At 39.5% G+C, this 22,815-nt stretch overlaps 1 pseudogene; it reads right to left on the bottom strand.

Annotated features, from left to right (window-relative positions):
- The window catches only part of LOC133756609 (transcription factor E2F3-like), a 118,281-nt pseudogene that overhangs the window by 46,508 nt on the left and 48,958 nt on the right, over positions 1 to 22,815 (bottom strand).

Genomic DNA, 22,815 nt, shown 5'->3' with positions numbered 1-22,815 from the left:
TTCCAAGTTTGCCAACTCTGATCATATTTAGACAAGGTCATAAAAGACAGAGTGAGGATAGTAACCAATGATCCTAAGAGTGGCATTTACCAGGTTTGAACAATTATACAGCATTAAGTGGGGAAGAGGACCATCAGTACACACAGGTTGGGAGTAGAGCCATTGGTGGTAGAGTAGAGGTTATGATTACAAAGGAATGAGGCCCAAGTGCGCTAGACAGGGCCTAGAACAAAGGACAGAGTCATTATTAGAAGTGCTAAAAAAGGTGCTGTCTAAGCTACAAGTAATTTTTCTGATTGAGAGGCAAATAGAACCTGATAGAAGGGGCTTGATAATAATCTGGTGGGCTTTAGGCCTTGTAAATTCAGAGGCCCAGACCTATCTATCTCTTCACATGGGGTATATCCTAAGGGAGGTGTGAACCTCCTAGGGGAAGGCACTCTGTTGACTTTCATTACTTGGCTGGCCTGGGAGGAGAGCTGGCCAGGTAAAGGCAGGGGGCATCTCTAACAAGAAGTTTACAGTTCTTCCTGCAATGTTGCTGACCCTACTTGACCATACCCTCAGCTGCAGTGGTCACTTTGGAAGTTGGGCTGAGTGAAGGGCTTTTCAGCTTAGAGCCAATAAGATCTGTGGCTCTGACCTGGGCATCCTTCGACTCCAGGGCAGGTCCATTTCCAGTGATCCAACTCTTGGCAGAGCTGCCAGGGCTCTTCACAAGCTGACTTCTGCTGAAGCCCAGGCTTACCACATGGAAAGCCACTGCAGTGGACTGGCCTGTTGGGTCTCCTTGAGGGCAGATCACTGTACAGATCAGCCATTAATAGGCCTGCCACCCATTGCTTCTGATGCCTAGCTTTCTTTTCCTCCTGGTTTGTGTTAAAGCAGACCAGAGGATGCAAGTCAAGGGAGTGCCCGTATCCCATCTCTAATCCTCGTTGGCCTGAACTACAAGTCTATAGTCACAGGCATGTTCTGTAGTAGTTTTTCTGAGGTAGACAATGCCCATGAGGAAAATTATATTCTCACTTTAAAACTTTCTTTCCCTTTGGTCTGAAAGGGAGGTTTTTTCTACTTTCTGTATACTTCGCTGATGGCGAAGTGAATCTAGCTATGAGATTATTATTTAAGTTCTTATTTTGGCTATGCTATTACAGAAAAATGTTAGCCATCTCTTTTATAAGGTCTAAAGATTAAATTGTGCATCCTACAGATTTCTTCATAATAGAATTAGTTTCCTACCTTGAAGAGAATAGAGAAATGAAAGAACAAGTTGGGCTTAGAATAGAGAAATGAGGGAGCAAGTCCTAGATTGCTTGCTGACAATAGCAATATCACATGAATACTTAGCAAACCGTTTCAACCATTAGATAACAACTTAAGAAAACATTTACCAGAAGGTCCAATGCCTTCTATAAATTTTAAGAATCATGTATTTGAAAACACCTCTTAAATATCTAACATGGTGTAGTTTGTTTAACCAGTAAACTTAAGCACAGCCATATAAAATGTTTTTAGTTTCTTTCTACCAACAAGTCTAAAACATATGATACACAGATTCAGGTCACACAAATTAAAATGTGTCTTTGATTGATTTTAGCAGCTTAAATTTATGGACAATCTTATCTATAAGCCATTTAAAATAAAACTCAATAAAATTTCCTATGTGGACATACAATATGTACACACATATAACATAGCATAATAGACCATATAGCAATTTTAATAATTGCTTTTAAAATCTTTAACTCTTTTTGTAGATTGCCAATTGATTTGAATTGCTTTTTGTTTTTAGTAACCTCAGTTAACCATACTTTCTCTCAGTTGGTACTGTTAATACATTATTGGCTTCATCTGTTTACAGAGCCATCCCAAAGTACTGAATACAATAGAAGTGGCTGGAAAAAGTCCATAGGAACCTCTAGGAGGACAGCTAAACACAGAACCAACACGCTTTAGTTTTATGAGCAGCAGATCATATATAACTGTGGATGACAAAAGACTTTAAGTCGCCATGTTTAAAATTATAAACTCATCAACCAACAAGAGGCACTTGATTACTTCACAATATTTTTGAAAGCACCTGTAGGATTTTACAAGTATTTAACCCTTTAGTCCTCTGGGGCTTTCTCATTAAGATAACTATCATGTCTAGTAACACAGGATCATTAGACTTTTTAATTCTCAAACATTTGTATTAATAGCATTTTCCATTATAGAAACTTAAAGTCTGGTACCACATCACATCTTGACAGTCCTTCTAATATAATCCAAATAGACTGATTAGTTGGTGTCTCTATAAGATGAGAGACATAGGTCCTTCGATTTTTTCAGTTGGGCCCAAACTGGAAAAACCAAAGTCCAGGATTTACTGGAAATTTTAGAGACCAGATTGTTTGGAACTTTGATTTTTTGAATGCCTGTCAAGAATGCCAAGAAGGCTCAAAATCCAAAATATCTGGTTGAAATAAGATTCCTTAAAATCATGACATAACATAGACCAAATTTGATCATTGTTACAAGGTGGTTATTCAAATCTTTGAAAAGTAGCATTTAGGTGAGAGCGGCAAGATGGCGGAATAGGCAGGGAGCACACTATTAGTCCGGGGGGAGAGAAAGTTTAATATAAGTGGAGATACTGCAGGGTCAAGGAAGAGTAGGGGATGAAACAGCAGAGGAAACTCTTCCGAAACTAGTGATTCACAGTGGACCTGCGTGGAGAGCGTGGGAGCCCAAGTTCAGGACACCAGCGGCAGACTCAACACACCAGCACTGGAACGCGAGGTGAGCCGAACCTCAATAGCCCGAGTCACCAGCGGGCAAGCGGAAAGAGGAGGCTAGAGGGAACGAGGCTTGAAACTCCGTGGGGAAAAGTTCACCAGGCTAACTATAAGAGAGATAGGAAAAAAATTAAAAAAGTGACCGATACGGACACAAGTTTCTCTCCCTCTGCTCACCTATCAAACGCGAGCAAGACAAAGCAGGCGCCATTTTGGACATACGTCATAAGCAGGGCGACCTCAGGTCTGCACCAGCCCTGAGCCTAGCAGAAAAACCTGACTCTGGGGGGAGGGGTGAAATAACAGGTGATTAGCATCTAACTTGGCAACCCAGTGGGAGACTGCAGGAGAATTGGAGCCCACACCGAGGGCAGCAGAGATTCCCTGTGTGGTCCTTGGGAAAGAGCTTCCAATCTCTGGCTCCTGTGGGTATATCATTTGCCTGCTAACTACCTCCAATTATGTTCAGCTGTGCAGAATTACTTCCCTTTTAAATCAAAAAAAGAAAGAGAGATTTACCACACCTAACCTGGGAGTGTCATCTTTGACACACCCTCAACCCTGAGGAACCAAACACAGCTCTCAGTCCACACTTATCTCAAGCCTCTAAGGCTCCACCGAAAGCAGACAGTCCACTTAATAAAGAGCCATAGTGTAACAAGAAAAAACACCACAGTGAAGAAACCAAATATCTCCAACATGCCAAACAACAAACGCAAAAACCGAGGTAACAAGAACAAGGAAGACACTATGACGCCCCCAAATGAAAAAGACACCCCAAATCAAGATTATGAAGATGATGAGATCAAAGAAATGCAAGAAGCAGATCTCAAAAAATTGATAAGAACATTAAGAAGTTCTCAAAAACAAATTCTTGAACTACAGAAATCCTTAATGGACAAGATAGAAAATCTCTCTCGTGAAAATGAAATATTAAGGAGGAATCAAAATAAAATGAAACAACTAGTGGAACAAGAAACTCTGATAGTGACGAGAAATCATAATGAAATGAAGAATTCAATAGATCAAATGACAAACACATTAGAGAGCCTTAAAAACAGAATGGGCAAAGCAGAAGAGAGAATATCAGACTTAGAAGACAGAGAACAGGAAAGGAAACAGGCAAACCAAAGAAAAGAAGAAGAAATTAGAAATCTAAAAAATATTGTCGGGAATCTACAGGATACTATTAAAAAACCTAATATTCGGGTTCTAGGAGTTCCTGAAGGCATGGAGAGGAAGAAAGGATTAGAAGGCATTTTCAGTGAGATACTAGCAGAAAATTTCCCAGGTTTGGAGAAGGACAGAGGCATCTTAGTACAGGAAGCTTATAGAACCCCTAATAAAAATGACCAAAAGAGATCCTCACCACGACATGTTGTAATCAAACTCACCACAGTGAAACATAAAGAAAAGATTCTAAAATGTGCAAGAGAGAAACGTCAGATTACTCTTAGAGGATCTCCAATTAGACTCACAGCAGACTTCTCATTAGAAACCCTACAAGCTAGAAGGGAATGGCGAGACATAGCCCAGGTACTAAGAGAGAAAAACTGCCAGCCCAGAATACTATATCCTGCAAAGCTCTCATTTGTGAAAGAAGGTGAAATTAAGACTTTTCATAGCAAACAGAAACTGAAAGAATTTGTTGCCACTCGTCCTGCCCTGCAAAAGATGCTTAAAGATGTGTTACACACAGAAACACAGAAACATGGTCACCAATATGAAAGAAGGTAAAGGAAGGAAACCTCACAGCAAAAGATCACAGGAAGCTCAATTTCTCTTTGACATAGAATTAAACTCTGATGCTCTGTTAAAGCAATGTGTTTAAGTAATCTATGATGTTCTCTTGATGTCTGTTAAATTCTAATTGTTCAAAAACAGCTGAATTTTTATTAAGAGCTATGGGTTATTTAAATAGGCACTTATTCTTTACTGTTGATTTAATGTTGAGTAACCATAAAATACTTATTACCTGGTGTTATAGCTACTTTACTTGGAAACCTCGAATAATCCCTCTCTTCCTGTTTTGGTATTGTTAGTGAATGAAAGCAGTTTTCTTGATGTCTTCTATCCATAATGAAATAATTAAAAATATATTTCTGGCCAACGCCACAGCTCAATAGTCTAATTCTCCACCTGCGGCGCCCGCACAACGGGTTCTAGTCCGGGTCGGGGCACTGGATTCTGTCCCGGTTGCCCCTCTTCCAGGCCAGCTCTCTGCTGTGGCCCGGGAGTGCAGTGGAGGATGGCCCAAGTTCTTGGGCCCTGCACCCCATGGGAGACCAGGAGAAGCACCTGGCTCCTGGCTTTGGACCAGCGCGGTGCGCTGGCCGCAGCGCACCGGCCACGGCGGCCATTGGAGGGTGAACCAACGGCAAAAGGAAGACCTTTCTCTCTGTCTCTCTCTCACTGTCCACTCTGCCTGTCCAAAAAAAAAAAATATATATATATATATATATATATATATATATATATATATATATATTTTTAGCAGCACAGGAAATTAAAAGCAAACAACAAATGAAACAAAGACTGTCCTGTTTTACTGACTATAGAACATTCTTTTTCCAAAACATACTCTGGAGCACTCAAGTCTGAAATGTACTCCTATTAAAATTTGCATGATCAAGTATACTTTGCTATTCTATATATTCTTTTCACTTCTCAGTAATTGATAATACCCACTTTCAAGTGAGTGGATCTAAGTCTCACAGCAGTGAACTTATGTAGGTTTGTTTATCTCCAAATTTCTCAAATGCAGTTGAAACTGAAGCCATTAAAAAAGCAGAAAAACTTTAAGGTTCAACTAACTGGAATTGTTTGCTAAAAGTCTGCTTTGTGCATCATTTAACTTAATTAGATAACTTCTATCTGAGCTATTTTTTAAATATATACTGATGACAAAAATTACTACTAAGAAGGCAGAGAATAGTATTTCTCCTAATTCTCATTTAATATCCAGAACCTGCCTGTCTGAATAAAGATTGACATGGTAAAGTACAATACAATGGGAAAAGGAAAGCCTCCTTTATGGTAAGGATGCATTCCAAACCACTCTGTTCAAAGCTTTCCACCCAAACTACTGTATTATTAAAAGCAACTCAAGGATGACGGATGAAAAGGAAAACTGTAGCCTTTAATCACAAGGCTGTAGCATTGGTATGTGTAAGGAGTACTGAAATCTTTGGAGTTTTAATAGTAATATATTAAAGATAATTTCTGTAAGTGTGATCCAAGAAGTTCTAGGCTTCCCAAGGCATTTTCAGAGAGTCCATGAGGTCAAAGCTTTCCAATAATACTAAGATACAATTTTCTTGTGTACATTTATTGTTTCACAAATGTTCAGAGGAATTTTCCAGAAACTATATGAAGTGTAATAGTGTCAGGGCTTTGACAGATTATTTTAAAAAATATTTGGATACTTTGTATTCACCATAAAAATGTGAAATTACTGAGGAGATGGATAAATTTTATATAATATATAAGTGAATCAAAACATCAACACTATGCTATGTGCAATTATTTGTTATAATTTTAAATAAATATTTAAATATTTAATTTTAATTCCAAATATAAATAAATATTACTAGATATAACAGACAGAAATGATGATTCTTTCCAATAGGTTTAAGAGTTAAGTAGAGTGCTAAAAATTTGAGAGCTACTGTGTTAAAGTCAACATACGATGAATGTTTTCTAAAAATTGGTGGGGAGTCAATCATGGAGTTAAAGTTGACATTCAAACACAAATTCTTGGTGTTTTTTAGCCTTTGGATCAATGAGGGAGGAGTTCTATGTATTTTATTTGGCAATATTTCTTAAAAAAACAAATTTTTGCTTTACTCCTTTAAGTTTCAGTCTCATTTCCGCTCTGATGTTTATTTTTTGCTCCTACTTTTTGTGGCCAGGTTTGTTCTTGTTTTCCAAGTCCTTAACATGTATTAGTAAATTGTTTATTTGAAATCTTTCTATTTTTTAATGCATATCCTTGTTTCTATAAACTTTGCTCTTAATACTGCTTTTTACTATATCTGACAGATATTGATGTGTTGTTCTTTAATTTTTCCTTTATTTCAAGATATTTTTATTTCCTTTTTAATTTCTTTTTTTTTACTTTTATTTAATAAATATAAATTCCCAAAGTACAACTTTTGGATTGCAGTGGCTTTTTCCTCCCATAACCAACCTCCCACCCATGACCATCCCATCTCCCACTCCCTCTCCTATCCCATTCACATCAAGATTCATTTTCAATTATCTTTATATACAGATCAATTTAGTATATACTAAGTAAAGAGTTTAACAGTTTGCACCCACACAGCAACACAAAGTATAAAGTACTGTTTCAGTACTAGTTATAGCATTAAATCACATAGTACAACACATTAAAGACAAGGATCCTACATGGGGAGTAAGTGCACAGTGACTCCTGTTGTTGATTTAACAATTGACACTCTTAATTATGGCATCAGTAATCACCAGAGGCTCTTGTCATGAGCTGCCAAGGCTATGGAAGCCTCTTGAGTTTGCCAACTCCGATCTTATTTAGACAAGGCCATAGTTAAAGTGGAAGTTCTATCTTCCCTTCAGAGAAAGGTACCTCCTTCTTTGATGGCCCGTTCTCTCCGCTGGGATCTCACTCTCAGAGATCTTTCATTTAGGTTTTCTTTTTTTTGCCACAGTGTCTTGGCTTTCCATGCCTGAAATACTCTCATGGACTTTTTAGCTGGATCTGAATGCCTTAAGGGCTGATTCTGAGGCAGAGGGCTGTTTTGGACATCTGCCATTCTACGAGTCTGCTGTGTATCCTGCTTCCCATGTTGGATCATTCTCTCCTTTTTAATTCTATCAGTATAAGCAGACACTAGTCTTGTTTATGTGATCCCTTTGACACATAATCCTATCATAATTATCAATTATGAACTTAAACTGATCACTTTGACTAGTGAGATGGCATTGGTACATGCCACCTTGCTGGGGTTGCATTGGAATCCCCTGACACATTTCTAACTCTACCATTAGGGGTAAGTCCAAATGAGCATGTGCCAAACTGCACATTTTCTCCCTCTCTTATTCTCACTCTTATATTTAACAGGGATCACTTTTCAGTTAAACACCTAAGAATAATTGTGTGTTAATTAAAGAGTTCAACCAATGGTATTAATTAGAACACTAACCCACTGTTGGTGAGAATGTAAACTGGGAAAGCCACTATGGATGTCAATTTGGAGATTACTCAGAAACCTGAACATAACCCTACCATACAACCCAGCCATACCACTCCTTGAAATTTACCCAAAGGAATTTAAATTGGCAAATAAAAGACTTGTCTGCACCTCAATGTTTATTGCCACTCAATTCACAATAGCTAAGACATGGAATCAACCTAAATGCCCATCAGCAGAAGACTGGGTGAAGAAATTATGAGATTTGTACTCTGTAGAATACTATACAGCAGTAAAAAAAAACATTAAATCCGATCATTTCCTTTTTAATTTCTTTACTGGTCTGTCATTTAGTAGCATGTTTTTCAGTTGTCAATATTTGTAGATTTTCTATAGTTCTTAATGATTTCTAGTTTTATTCCTCTGATCTGAAAAGAAATATGGTATGATTTCAATTATTTAAAATATACTGAGACTTGATTTGTGTCCAAAATATGGTTCATACTAAAAAATGTGCCATGTGCTAATGAGGAAAATGTATATATCATAGTTGTTTCATAAAGTGTTCTGTAAATGTGAGTTAGGCCAATTTGCTCTGTAGTATGGTTGATTGCTGTTGTATTTTTTTTTTTATTTTCTGTCTAGATGATCTGTCATTGATAACAATGTGGTGCTGAAGTCCCCAGCGATTACTGCATTGGAGTCTATCACTCCAAATCTAATATATTTGGCATTATATATTTATGAGGCTTGTGTTGGTTGGCATATATATTTAAGACTATTATATCTTCTTGCTGAATTGATCCTCTTATCAAAATATAACATTCTCTATCTAGTTTCACAGTTTTTAATTTAAAGGCTGTTTTATATGATGTGAGCATAGCTATACCTGCTCACTTTTGGCTTCCTTTTTCTTAGCATATCTTTTCCCAACCATTCACTTTCATTCTGTATATATCTCTACATGTGGAGATAATTTCTTGTAGGATGCATATAGGTTTTTTTTTTAAAATTCATTTGGAAACATAACTTTTGACTGGATGATTTCAATCCAGTTAAATTCAAGGTTAATATTGACAGATTAAGAACTAATTCCTGTCATTTTGTTGATTTCTTACTAGTTGTATTATGTTTATTTCTGTCTTATTATTTATCTTGGTGTTTTGGCAGCTTTCTTTTGACAAGCTTGGATTATCTTCTTTGTGTCTTTTGTGCATCTCTGTTAGTGAAATTTGTACTGTCATGTGTTTTCAGATGCACAAAGAAAAAATTCAAATAAACAAATTTAAACATAAAAAGGAAACATTACAACTGAAATGCGCAGGACTACAAAGAATGCCAAGAAATTACTATGAACTACTATATACAAACAAATTAGAAAATCTCGAAGAAATTTTTAAATTCTAGGATATGTACAACCTACCAAGGGTAAATAAAAATATATAGAAAATATAAACAGATCATAAACAGATATATTTAGGTCTTTGTCAATCTTCAATTTGTTTTTGTATAAGACCAAAAACTATGAAATTGCTAGAAACACAAAGGAGAAACATTTGAAGACACTGGTGTAGGCAAGGATTTTTTGGATAAAACCAGCAGCAAAGGAAATAAAAGTAAAACTAGTTAAGTGTAATTATATAAAATCCAGAAGCTTCTGTACAGAAAAGAAAATAATTAATGGAGACATATCACATAATTGCAATATTTGCAAGCTACTGAAAAATAAATATCTCGAGTAAACTACAGAATACATCAAGAACTCAAAGAAATCAACAACAAAAACAATCCAGTTAAGAAATGAGCAAAAGACCTGAAGACAGTTCTGTAAATAAGAAATACCAACGTCTGACAAAAATATGCAAAAATGCTCAATACCACTAGCCATCAGAGAATTGCAAACCAAAACCCCAATGAAACATCACCTCATCCCTGTTAAAATGGCTATTATCATAAAGAGAAAGTAACAAATGCTGGGAGGTTTTGGAAAAAGGAGAAATCTCATACACTTTTGAGGGATAAAAAATTGGTACAGCCACTATGGAAAACAGTATGAAAATTTACTTAAAAAGTACAAATAGAACCTCCATGTGATCCAGAATCCTTCAACTGGGTACGTATCCAAAAGACATGAAATACATCGTATCAAATGGAGACTTCATCTACCATATTTATTTCAACACTGTTCACAAAGAAAAAGATATGGAATCAACCAAGGCATCCATTAGAAGAATCAATAAACAAAAGTAATACATATAAATGCATAATAATGAAATATTAGTTAGCCTGCATGCATCATGGCTCACTAGGCTAATCCTCCGCCTGTGGCACCGGCACTCCGGGTTCTAGTCCCAGTGGGGTGCTAGATTCTGTCCCGGGTTGCTCCTCTTCCAGTCCAGCTCTCTGCTGTGGCCCAGGAGTGCAGTGGAGGATGGCCCAAGTCCTTGGGCCCTGCACCTGCATGGGAGACCAGAAGCACCTGGCTCCTGGCTTCGGATCAGCATGGTGTGCTGGCCGCAGCGGCCATTGAGGGGTGAACCAACGGAAAAGGAAGACCTTTCTCTCTGTCTCTCTCTCTCTGTGTGTGTATCTTACTTGTCAAAAAAAAAAAAAAAAAAAAAAAGGGCTGGCGCCGTGGCTCAACAGGCTAATCCTCTGCCTTGCGGCGCCGGCACACCGGGTTCTAGTCCCGGTCGGGGCACCGATCCTGTCCCGGTTGCCCCTCTTCCAGGCCAGCTCTCTGCTGTGGCCAGGGAGTGCAGTGGAGGATGGCCCAAGTGTTTGGGCTCTGCACCCCATGGGAGACCAGGATAAGCACCTGGCTCCTGCCATCGGAACAGCGCGGTGCGCTGGCCGCAGCGCGCTACCGCGGCGGCCATTGGAGGGTGAACCAACGGCAAAGGAAGACCTTTCTCTCTCTCTCTCTCTCTCTCTCTCTCTCTCTCTCACTGTCCACTCTGCCTGTCAAAAAAAAAAAAAAAGAAAGGAAGAAGGAAGGAAGGGAGGAAGCAAGGAAGGAAGGAAAGATTAGCCATAAAATAGAGCAAAATTCTGTCTTTCTCAGGAAAATGAATGGAGATGGAATGCATCATGTTAACTTACGTAAGCCAGATAAACAAAAGAAAATGCAGCATGTTTTCCCTAATATGTGATAGCTGAAAAAAACAAAACAGCCTGGTATTGGCGCAAAACAGATGTGTAGACCAATCGAACAGAATAGAAACTATAAAAATCAATTCACACATCTACAACCAACTTATCTTTTTTCAAGACTTTTTATATTTTATTTTATTTTTCTTTTTTTTAATTTATTTGACATATAGAGTTAGACAGTAAGAGAGACAGAGAGAAAGGTCTTCCTTCCATAGGTTCACCCCTCAAATGGCCGCTACGGCCAGAGCTATGCTGATCTGAAGCCAGGAGCCAGGTGCTTCGTCCTAGTCTCCCATACAGGGGCTGAAAAACTTGGGCCATCCTCGACTGCTTCCTGGGCCACAGCAGAGTGCTAGACTGGAAGAGCAGCAACAGGGACTAGAACCTGGTGCCCATATGGGATGCCGGCACTGCGGGCAGAGGTTTAACCAACTTAGCCAGGGCACGGTCCCCCCAACTTATCTTTGACAAAGGAGCTAAAATCAATCTCCTGGAGCAAGGATAGTCTTCTAACAATGGTGCTGGGGAAAGTGGATCTCAGCATGCAGAACCATGAAACAAGACCCTTATCTTACACCTTAAACAAAAATCCACTCAAAATGGATCAAGACTAAATCCACGACCTGATACCATCAAATTACTAGAGAACATTGGGGAAACTCTGCAAGACATTGGCATATGCAAAATATGGAAAAGACACCAGAAGCCCAGGCAATGAAAGCCAAAATTGATGAATGGGATTACATCAAGCTGAGAAGCTTCCCCACTGCCAAAGAAACACTCATCAAAGTGAAGAGGCAACCAACATACTGGGAGAAAATAATGTAAATTCACAACTGATAAAGGGTTAACATCCAGCATCTATAAAGTGCCCCAAAACTTCAACAACAACAAAACAAATAATCCGGTTAAGAAATGGGCAAGGCATTTTTCAAGAGAGGAAATTCAAATAGCCAACAGACACTTGAAAAAATGCTCAGGAATACTATATAAGATTGCATGTACCAATGCCATCTCACTAGTCCAAGTGATCAGTTTCAGTTCACAGTTGATCACACTGATAGGTCTAAGAGTCAAAGGGATCACATAAACAAGACTAGTGTCTGCAAATACTAAGTGATAGGATTAAAAAGGGAGAGAACGATCCAACATGGAAAGTGGGATACACAGCAGACTCGTAGAATGGCAGATATCCTAAACAGCACTCTGGCCTCAGAATCAGCCCTTAAGGCATTCGGATATGGCTGAAGAGCCCATGAGAGTATTATAGGCATGGAAAGCCAAAACAATATGGCAAAAAAAAAAAAAAAAGACCTAAATGAAAGATCTCTGCGAGCGAGATCCCAGCAGAAAGAATGGGCCATCAAAGAAGGAGGTACCTTTCTCTGAAGGGAGGAGAGAACTTCCATTTTGACTATGACCTTGTCTAAATAAGATTAAAGTCAGCAAACTCAAGAGGCTTCCATAGCCTTGGCAACTCATGACTAGAGCCTAGGGAGATTTCTGATGCCATAAACAAGAGTGTCAATTTGTTAAGTCAACAACAGGAGTCACTGTGTACTTACATCTCATGTGGGATCTGTCCTTAATGTGTTGTCCAATGTGAATTAATGCTATAACTAGTACTCAAACAGTATTTTACACTTTATGTTCTGTGTGGGTGCAAATTGATGGAATCTTTACTTAATATATACTGAATCAATCTTCTGTATATCATAATTGAAAATGAATCTTGATGTGAATGGAATGGGAGAGGGAGCGGGAGATGGGAGTGGTGCGGGTGGGAGGGAAGTTATGGGGGGGGGAAGCCATTGTAATCCATAAACTGTACTTTGGAAAATTATATTTACTAAATAAGTTTTTAAAAATGCTCAGGAATACTAGCTATCAAGGAAATGCAAATCAACACACAATGAGGTTTTACCTCACCTCAGCTGGAATAGCTCTCATACATAAATCAACAAACAACTATAGGTACAAAAATATATCTCAGTATTAGAGTTGGAATTTAGCCTAGCAGTAAAGGCATCTGCATCCTCCATCAGAGTGACTCAATTTTACTCCTGGTTCTGACTTCAGTCTCCAACTTCCTGCTTATTGGACCCTGGAATGCAGCAGTGATGGCTCAAGTTACTAAGTTCCTACCACCAAAGTAGGAAACCTGGACTGAGTTGCTAGCTTATGGATTCAGCCTGGCCCTAGCCCTAGCTGTTGTAAGCTTTTGGAGAGTGATCCAATGAATGGAAACAACTCTTTCTTACTAACAACCTCTGTCTCTACTCTTCCCCTTTCCTCAACCCCCTCCCCCTCCATCTCCTCTTTCTCTCCTCTCTATTTCTATCTCTCCCACCTGCTCTCTCTCTCTCTCTGAAATAAATAAGTGCATAAATGTGTAACTCTTATTTAAGTAAGTTGAATACATGACTATGTCTTATACTTCTTAGAAATAACAACTCACTGTGGCCAGCGCTGTGTTGCAGATTAAGTCTGCTTATATGAGCCTCTCCCTCATATGGGCACCAGTTCTAGTCCCTGCTGCACCTCTTCCAATCCGGCTCCCTGCTATGGCCTGGGAAAACAATGAAAGATGTCCCAGGCTCTTGGACCTGCACCCATGTGGGAGATTTAGAAGAAGCTCCAGACTCCTGGCTTCAGATGGGCCCAGCTCCAGCTGTTGTGGACATTTGGGGAATGAACCAGCAGATTTAAGACCTTTCTCTCTGTCTCTCCCTCTCACTGTCTGTAACTCTCAAATAAATAAATAAATAAATAAAGCCTCTCAAATAAATGAATAAATAAAATCTTTAAAAAATAACAACTCTTTGAAGAAAGAAAGAACCACACTTAAATTCATTTTTCCAATATAAATGTTTTCTAAAAATTTTATTTAGGGTAAAAAAATTACATGTGTTCCATACATACAGATTTAGTAACATGGTGATACTTCCCACTATGCTCTCCCTCCTGCCCATGCTTCCATGATTCCTCCTCCTTCCACTCTTTTCCCTCTTAATTTTCACAATGGTATACATTCAGTTTGCATTATGTTCATAAGATTGATTCTACACTAAGTAAAAATTCAATAAATAGTAAGAAGGAAAAAACAGTGACCCTCAATAGTAGAGACAAGTAATGTAAATGATCACCAAATCTCAAAATGTCAATTTCACTCCTACACATTACATTTTTGTTACTCTTTAGTTACCACAGATCAGGAAAAACATATGGTATTTGTCTTTTTTGGACTGGCTTATTTCAGTAAGTATCATGATTTCCAGTTGCATCCATTTTGTTGCAAAAGACTGGATTTCATTCTTCTTTTTTCCTCTCTCTCACTCTCTTTCTCCCTCTCTCTGTGTGTGTACACACATGCACACACACACATCATAATTTCTTTACCCAGTCATCAGCTGATGGACATCTGGGTTGATTCCCAGATATCCACAATAGCTAAGATAGGGATCTATCTCCCGTTTGGGATTTGATTTGCAGCATCTTCGAGTCTGTACGACAAAAAAAAAAAAAAAAAAAAAAAACGCGAAGCACGCCCAGCCCTCCCCCCGGCACCCCGATAACGCACCCACTCCCTCCCGGGGACACAGCTGGGCGCGTCCACACCCCCGCACCCCTACATCATGTTGTGCGGAAGGACTTCCACTCCCTGCCTGTGTCGTTGATGTCAGACCCCAGGCCAGCCTCCGGGCGCTGCAGTTCTCCCGGCTAATGCTGAGGCTGTGGCTCCGCTAGCACAGGAACCGCACCCGGCCCGGCTTCCACCGTCTGCATGTGCCCGCCTTAGCCGCCTGCCCAGCCCGCCGCCCTCGCGCTCCCCGCCGCGCTGGAGACCACCGCGGGGGGGCCCCTTCTGCCCTCTGGAGAAGCGGTCTTGGAGGTATTGATTTCGGTGGTTGGATTCTTCCCGTGGATCTATCAAGTCATTATTCGTGAATTATTTGTCATTATTTGTGAATTGAGCTGCAATAAACATGGGGGTTCAGATAACTCTTTCATATGTTGATTTAATTTCCCTTGAGTAAATTCCCAGGAGTGGGACTGCTGGTCATATGGTATATCAATTTTCTGCTTACTGAGGTATCTTGATACTATCTTTCACAATGGCTTTCCTAGTTTATATTCCCACCAACAGTGGATTAGGGTACATTTTTCCCCCCATCCTTGTCAACATTTATTATTTGTTGATTTCTGAATGAGAGCAATTCTAACTTTGGTGAGATGAAATCTCATTGTGGTTTTGATTTGCATTTCCCCAACAGCTAGTGATCCTGAGCATTTTTTCATGTATCTGTTGGCCATTTGAATTTCGTTCTTTGAAAAACACCTAGTCAGGTCAATTGCCCATTTCTTTTTTTAAATATTATTTAAGTTATACAAGTTTAATATATTTCATATATCCAGATTTAGGAACATAGTGGAACTTCCCCCCTCACACTCTCTCCTGCCCATGCTACAACCCTTCCCTCTGATCCCTCTCAAATTTCCATTATTAATTGTTACAATGTTGTATTTTCAGTATACTTAATGATCGTATAATTAACCCCACTATAAGTAAAGGAGTTCAACAAATAATATGATGAGAAAGAAATCAAACCAAAACAAAACTTTATCCATCTCTTAACTGGATTATTTATATTGTTGTTACTGAGTTTACTGATTATGTTTTAGATTCTAGATGCTGAACTGATAGTTTTACAGTTTAAATATTATTTCCCATTCTGTCACTTGCCTCTTCACTTTGCTGTGTTTCCTTTGCAGTGCAGTAGCTTCTCACCTTGAAGTTATCACATTTGCTTGTTTGGCTTTGATAGTTTGTCCTTCTGGGTTTTTTCCCATGAATTCTTTGCATATGCAAATCTTGCAGAGTTTTCCCAAATGTACTCCTCTAGTAATTTGATAATCGGAGGTCAGATTTAGATCCTGGATCCATTTTGAATTGACTTGTGTATAAGATATAAGGTGGAGGAGCGGCAAGATGGCGGAATAGGAAGGGAGCACATTGATAGTTCAGCAAGACACACAGGTTAATAAAAGTGGAGATACTGCAGGGTCAAGGAAGAGTAGGGGAAGAAACAGCAGAGGAAACTCTTCCGAAACTAGTGATTCACAGTGGACCTGCGTGGAGAGCGTGGGAGCCCAAGTTCGGGACACCAGCGGCAGACTCAACGCACCAGCGCTGGAACGCAAGGTGAGCCGAACCTCCATAGGCCAAGACACCAGCGGGCAAGCGGAAAGAGGAGGCTAGAGGGAACGAGGCTTGAAACTCCGTGGGGAAAAGTTCACCAGGCTAACTATAAGAGAGATAGGAAAAAAAAAAAAAAGAAAAAAAGTGACCGATACGGACACTAGTTTCTCTCCCTCCACTCACCCCTCAAAGGCGAGCAAGACAAAGAGCAGGCGCCATTTTGGACATACGTCATAAGCAGGGCGACCTCAGGTCTGCACCGGCCCTGAGCCTAGCAAAAAAACCTGACTCTGGGGGGAGGGGTGAAATAACAGGAGATTAGCATCTAACTTGGCAACCCAGTGGGAGACTGCAGGAGAATTGGAGCCCACACCGAGGGCAGCAGAGATTCCCTGTGTGGTCCTTGGGAAAGAGCTTCCAATCTCTGGCTCCTGTGGGTATATCATTTGCCTGCTAACTACCTCCAATTATGTTCAGCTGTGCAGAATTACTTCCCTTTTAAATCAAAAAAAGAAAGAGAGATTTACCACACCTAACCTGGGAGTGTCATCTTTGACACACCCTCAACCCTGAGGAACCAAACACAGCTCTCAGTCCACACTCATCTCAAGCCTCTAAGGCTCCACCGAAAGCAGTCAGTCCACTTAATATAGAGCCACAGTGTAACAAGAAAAAACACCACAGTGAAGAAACCAAATATCTCCAACATGCCATACAACAAACGCAAAAACCGAGGTAACAAGAACAAGGAAGACACTATGACGCCCCCAAATGAAAAAGACACCCCAATTCAAAATTATGAAGATGATGAGATAGAAGAAATGCAAGAAGCGGATCTCAAAAAATTGATAAGAACATTAAGAAGTTCTCAAAAACAAATTCTTGAACTACAGAAATCCTTAATGGACAAGATAGAAAATCTCTCTCGTGAAAATGAAATATTAAGGAGGAATCAAAATGAAATGAAACAACTAGTAGAACATGAAACTGTGATAGTGACAAAAAACCACAATGAAATGAAGAACTCAATAGATCAAATGACAAACACATTAGAGAGCCTTAAAAACAGAATGGGCGAAGCAGAAGAGAGAATATCAGACTTAGAAGACAGAGAACAGGAAAGGAAACAGGCAAACCAAAGAAAAGAAGAAGAAATTAGAAATCTAAAAAATATTGTCGGGAATCTACAGGATACTATTAAAAAACCTAATATTCGGGTTCTAGGAGTTCCTGAAGGCATGGAGAGGGAGAAAGGATTAGAAGGCATTTTCAGTGAGATACTAGCAGAAAATTTCCCAGGTTTGGAGAAGGACAGAGGCATCTTAGTACAGGAAGCTTATAGAACCCCTAATAAACATGACCAAAAGAGATCCTCACCACGACACGTTGTAATCAAACTCACCACAGTGAAACATAAAGAAAAGATTCTAAAAGGTGCAAGAGAGAAACTCAGATTACACTCAGAGGATCTCCAATTTGACTCACAGCAGACTTCTCATCAGAAACCCTACAAGCTAGAAGGGAATGGCGAGATATAGCCCAGGTACTAAGAGAGAAAAACTGCCAGCCCAGAATACTATATCCTGCAAAGCTCTCATTTGTGAAAGAAGGTGAAATTAAGACTTTTCATAGCAAACAGAAACTGAAAGAATTTGTTGCCACTCATCCTGCCCTGCAAAAGATGCTTAAAGATGTGTTACACACAGAAACACAGAAACATGGTCACCAATATGAAAGAAGGTAAAGGAAGGAAACCTCACAGCAAAAGATCACAGGAAGCTCAATTTCTCTTTGACATAGAATTAAACTCTGATGCTCTGTTAAAGAAATGTGTTAAAGTAATCTAAAAACAAAAAGCAATTCAAATCAATTGGCAATCTACAAAAAGAGTTAAAGATTTTAAAAGCAATTATTAAAATTGCTATATTGGTCTATTATGCTATGTTATATGTGTGTACATATTGTATGTCCACATAGGAAATTTTATTGAGTTTTATTTTAAATGGCTTATAGATAAGATTGTCCATAAATTTAAGCTGCTAAAATCAATCAAAGACACATTTTAATTTGTGTGACCTGAATCTGTGTATCATATGTTTTAGACTTGTTGGTAGAAAGAAACTAAAAACATTTTATATGGCTGTGCTTAAGTTTACTGGCTAAACAAACTACACCATGTTAGATATTTAAGAGGTGTTTTCAAATACATGATTCTTAAAATTTATAGAAGGCATTGGACCTTCTGGTAAATGTTTTCTTAAGTTGTTATCTAATGGTTGAAACGGTTTGCTAAGTATTCATGTGATATTGCTATTGTCAGCAAGCAATCTAGGACTTGCTCCCTCATTTCTCTATTCTAAGCCCAACTTGTTCTTTCATTTCTCTATTCTCTTCAAGGTAGGAAACTAATTCTATTATGAAGGAATCTGTAGGATGCACAATTTAATCTTTAGACCTTATAAAAGAGATGGCTAACATTTTTCTGCAATAGCATAGCCAAAATAAGAACTTAAATAATAATCTCATAGCTAGATTCATTTCGCCATCGGCGAAGTATACAGTAAGTAGAAAAAACCTCCCTTTCAGACCAAAGGGAAAGAAAGTTTTAAAGTGAGAATATAATTTTCCTCATGGGCATTGTCTACCTTAGAAAAACTACTACAGAACATGCCTGTGACTATAGACTTGTAGTTCAGGCCACCGAAGATTAGAGATGGGATATGGGCACTCCCTTGACTTGCATCCTCTGGTCTGCTTTAACACAAACCAGGAGGAAAAGAAAGCTAGGCATCAGAAGCAATGGGTGGCAGGCCTATTAATGGCTGATCTGTACAGTGATCTGCCCTCAAGGAGACCCAACAGGCCAGTCCACTGCAGTGGCTTTCCATGTGGTAAGCCTGGGCTTCAGCAGAAGTCAGCTTGTGAAGAGCCCTGGCAGCTCTGCCAAGAGTTGGATCACTGGAAATGGACCTGCCCTGGAGTCGAAGGATGCCCAGGTCAGAGCCACAGATCTTATTGGCTCTAAGCTGAAAAGCCCTTCACTCAGCCCAACTTCCAAAGTGACCACTGCAGCTGAGGGGATGGTCAAGTAGGGTCAGCAACATTGCAGGCAGAACTGTAAACTTCTTGTTAGAGATGCCCCCTGCCTTTACCTGGCCAGCTCTCCTCCCAGGCCAGCCAAGTAATGAAAGTCAACAGAGTGCCTTCCCCTAGGAGGTTCACACCTCCCTTAGGATATACCCCATGTGAAGAGATAGATAGGTCTGGGCCTCTGAATTTACAAGGCCTAAAGCCCACCAGATTATTATCAAGCCCCTTCTAACAGGTTCTATTTGCCTCTCAATCAGAAAAATTACTTGTAGCTTAGACAGCACCTTTTTTAGCACTTCTAATAATGACTCTGTCCTTTGTTCTAGGCCCTGTCTAGTCCACTTGGGCCTCATTCCTTTGTAATCATAACCTCTACTCTACCACCAATGGCTCTACTCCCAACCTGTGTGTACTGATGGTCCTCTTCCCCACTTAATGCTGTATAATTGTTCAAACCTGGTAAATGCCACTCTTAGGATCATTGGTTACTATCCTCACTCTGTCTTTTATGACCTTGTCTAAATATGATCAGAGTCGGTAAACTTGGAAGGCTTCCATAGCCTTGGCAACTCATGACGACAGCCTAGGATGGTTACTGGCGCCATAAACTAGAGTGTCAATTTGTTGGGTCAACAACAGGAGCCACTGTGCACTTGCTCCTCATGTGGGATCTCTGTCCTTAATGTGCTGTACATTGTGATTTAATGCTATAACTAGTACTCAAACAGTATGTTTCACTTTGTGTTTCTATGTGGGTGCAAACTGTTGAAATCTTTATACTAAATTGATCTTCTGTATATAAAGAGAATTGAAAATGAATCTTGATGTGAATGGAAGGGGAGAGGGAGTGGGAGAGGGGAGGGTTGTGGGTGGGAGGGAAGTTATGGGAGGGGGAAGCCATTGTAATCCATAAGCTGTACACTGGAAATTTATATTCATTAAATAAAAGTTAAAAAAAAAAGAAAAAAAAAGATATAAGGTAGGCTATGGGGATACACTGATGAACAAAATGGACAATAGTTTTGCCTTCCATGTGTTTTAATGAAGAGAAATACATTAACAAAATTAAATTCCAGGGTCATGCTAAACTATAACTTAAATAGGAAGTACCTAATACTGACACATCACAGCAGCATTCCCCCAAAATTTGACATCTAATTGAGGCATGAATAACTAGAAGGAGTTAATAAGGTGTTAAGTGTGGTAAAATGTGTTAAAAAAAAAAAAAAACATAGGTAGGGGGTGGAGCCAAGATGGCGGATAGTGAGTGTGCGAACCAATAGTCCGGGAAAAGATAGTTTAATAAAAGTGGAGTTACTGTATTCTCAAGGAAAAGACTCAAGAAAAAAACTGCAGAGGAAACGCTTCCGGATCTAGTGGATGTGATACAGAGGACCTATAGGGAGCCCACCGCGTGGAAGCCCAGCCGTGGGAGCCGAGCCGCAGAATCTCACCAGCGCGGGAACTGGAGGTAAGACAAAAACCTCAGAAACCCGAGACACTGGCGGGGAAAGGCAAAATGGGGCCTGAGGCCCCACTGGGGAAAGTTCACCAGGCTGACTGGTGGAGAGAGAAAAAAAAAAACAATAAATCAGGGGAACCAGCACAGACACTAGCCCCTCTCTCCACTCACCTTACAAAGCCGAGCAAGACAAAGAGCAGGTGCCATTTTACATATGTAAAGTGGCAACCGCGAGTAGCCAAGCAGAAAAACTTGACTCTGATTGGGAGAAATAACAGGAGGTTAGAATCTGGTGAAAGTAGGTGGAGCTAACGATCTGAGACTGTGAAAATCCAACGGGAGCGAGCAAACACACCAAGTACACAAACTCGATAACCATGGGACTGTGGAGAAATTTGAGAACACATTGAGGGCTGCATAGACTCTTTGTGTGGTCCCAGGGGTAGATCAAACGAATATCCACAGAGGCCAGATTTCAGCTACCTTCAGTTCCACTCAGCTGTGCAGAATTACTTCCCGATTAAAAAAAAAAAAAAAGAGATCCAGCAAGGGAGAGAACAATCTAGGTGAGTCACCTTTGGCACACCCTTAAACCTGAAGAATCAAACAGAGCTCTCTGGCCACACCCATCACAGACTCTAAGGATCCATCAAAGCAGACTAATCTAGAGGGATAGTATAAGGAGAAAAAAACACCACAGGGAAAAAAAACCATAAATTATCTCCAACATGCCAAACAACAAACGCAGAAACCGAGGTAACAAGAGCAAGGAAGACACTATGCTGCCCCCAAACAAACAAGACACCCCAATTCAAGATTATGAAGAAGAAGAGATAGAGGAAATGCAAGAAGTGGATCTCAAAAAGTTGATAAGAACATTAAGAAGTTCCCAAAAACAAATTCTTGAACTACAGAAATCCTTAATGCACAAGATAGAAAATCTCCTTCGAGAAAATGAAATCTTAAGGAGGAATCAAAATGAAATGAAACAACTAGTAGAACAAGAAACTGTGATAGTGATGAGAAACCATACTGAAATGAAGAACACAATAGATCAAATGACAAACATATTATAGAGACTTAAAAAAAGAATGGGTGAAGCAGAAGAGAGAATATCAGACTTAGAAGACAGAGAACAGGAAAGGAAACAGGCAAAATAAAGAAATGAAGAAGAAATTAGAAATCTAAAAAATATTGTCGGGAATCTACAGGATACTATTAAAAAAAAAAAACCAACATTCGGGTTCTAGGAGTTCCTGAAGGCATGGAGAGGGAGAAAGGATCAGAAGGCCTTTTTAGTGAGATACTAGCAGAAAATTTCACAGGTTTGGAGAAGGACAGAAACATCCTAGTACAGGAAGCTCATAGAACCCCTAATAAACATGACCAAAAGAGATCCTCAACACGACATGTTGTAATCAAACTCACCACAGTGAAACATAAAGAAAAGATTCTAAAATGTACAAGAGAGAAACATCAGATTACTCTCAGAGGATCTCCAATTAGACTCACAGCTGACTTCTCATCAGAAACCCTACAAGCTAGGAGGGAATGGCGAGATATAGCCCAGGTGCTAAGAGAGAAAAACTGCCAGCCCAGAATATTATATCCTGCAAAGCTCTCATTTGTGAATGAAGATGAAATAAAGACCTTTCACAGCAAACAGAAATTGAAAGAATTTGTCGCCACTCGTCCAGCCCTGCAAAAAGATGCTTAAAGATGTATTACACACAGAAACACAGAAACACGGTCACCAATATGAAAGAAGGTAAAGGAAGGAAACCTCACAGCAAAATATCACAGGAATCTCAAAACAGATATTCGAAAATATCTTTGGCAAATGGCAGGGCATAGTTATTCCTTCTCAATAGTCACATTGAATGGCCTGAACTGTCCAGTTAAAAGACACCGATTGGCTGAGTGGGTTAAGGAATAAACCCATCTTTTTGCTGCTTACAAGAA

This window comes from Lepus europaeus, chromosome 3 (assembly GCF_033115175.1).
Source record: "Lepus europaeus isolate LE1 chromosome 3, mLepTim1.pri, whole genome shotgun sequence".
In the NCBI taxonomy this organism is placed as follows: domain Eukaryota; kingdom Metazoa; phylum Chordata; class Mammalia; order Lagomorpha; family Leporidae; genus Lepus; species Lepus europaeus.
This window is presented reverse-complemented; position numbering and strand designations above follow the sequence as displayed.